Source organism: Pseudophryne corroboree, chromosome 1, assembly GCF_028390025.1.
Source record: "Pseudophryne corroboree isolate aPseCor3 chromosome 1, aPseCor3.hap2, whole genome shotgun sequence".
NCBI lineage: Eukaryota > Metazoa > Chordata > Amphibia > Anura > Myobatrachidae > Pseudophryne > Pseudophryne corroboree.
In genome coordinates this window covers 1,133,140,866-1,133,142,258 of record NC_086444.1, presented here as the reverse complement: position 1 = coordinate 1,133,142,258, position 1,393 = coordinate 1,133,140,866, and the positions used below count along the sequence as shown (strand labels likewise).

General features: G+C 40.3%; 1 long non-coding RNA gene across 1 annotated transcript; it reads right to left on the bottom strand.

Annotated features, from left to right (window-relative positions):
* Nucleotides 1-207: 207 nt before the first annotated feature.
* On the bottom strand, nt 208-1,095 carry LOC134998644 (uncharacterized). Its single transcript, XR_010200865.1, has 4 exons — nt 1,069-1,095; nt 720-817; nt 544-640; nt 208-314 (listed from the first exon to the last, which is right to left on the bottom strand). It is a non-coding gene; the product is annotated as an uncharacterized LOC134998644 (long non-coding RNA).
* Between the last annotated feature and the right edge of the window lie 298 nt (nt 1,096-1,393).

The following is a 1,393-nucleotide window of genomic DNA, read 5'->3' as shown; positions in this document are numbered from 1 at the left end:
TCCCTTTCCCAGCATTACGTTCTGGTATTCAGGTCCTACCGTATAAGATCACCCCTGACCTGAGTATCAGAATCATAACACATATATATATATACATACATATATACATACACACACACACACGAATTCCACGTAATGGAGGGTGCACTCTCACGGTGTATAAAGTCCACACATTTCTTCAATAGAAAATTTTTATTGTAGCCTCAAAGGTCTCGACGTTTCGATCCAAAAACCAGGATCTTTTTCAAGAAGGGCCATACATGAATCATCAAATCCAATCATAATATAATGAAGCCGAATAATTAAAAGTATATCTAGAAAAAATAGAACATAAACATGACTGAGCCTCCCAGGTCCAAATATAGAACAATATTAGCGACAATGCTTGTATCAACATATAAACTGCTACATAATACCAGATTTAGAAAAAAGGAACTCATACCAAAAACAGGTGGCAGAGTAGTGAGACTACAAGGAGGAATACAATAACACCCTGTGTTCACCACTGGTCTTAAAATGCATGCAAGGCCCACACCTCCTCACCTCTATCAGCACATTCCAATGGGGCTGTATGTCTGAACTGCTGTGTACCAGGTGTAGAGAATGTCCATATAATCACAGCTCTGTAACCAAACCACTGCTGTAATCAAAGGATATCTCTATTATAGACGTGTATCAGAATCAAATGTATATATCAAACCTTGTTACCACATAAATACCTATGGGTCTGGAGAGGTGTGCACAAGACTACACCTGGATAAGGCATTCTCCCACACAGGGTTAACAGCTGCAGGATCTCAAAAAGGACATTCAGCCACTGTGATTACACATATACTCTGTTTAAACAATGTACATCTGAGGCATGGAAATATATATCAAAAACGCCATAATCAACGATCAATAAATATCTATAGGTCCAAGAGGATACACATAGGACAGCCCCTGGGTTAAGCGTTCCCCCACATCAAATCCATAGCTACAAACAATAAATAAACCCAAATCAAAAGATTATAGGATTATACAAACATCAATCTTAATCAGTGGGACAAACCCAACATAGTTACTCACAGAATCATGTGGAACACTGCACAAACCAGGGATGCATGCACCAACTGGATCTAAGCAGGGGACTTAAATACCCCTTGACCCCGGAAGTATCAAGGGTGTGAGGGGTCAACTCAAAAAGTCACCTGAATAATTATCCAAACCTTTATTCCACTTCATTAACCATTTACCACCAGCACAAAAGGCCAAATAAGCAATCAGTATGCCTGTGTATGCATTAATAGTCACAGTACAACAGAGGGAATACACAAAATAGCGCTTCATGCGCCGGGGGACCGGAAACAGGAAGTGTCATGCGTTCCAACCGCCAAGCCTGGTGGAACGCATG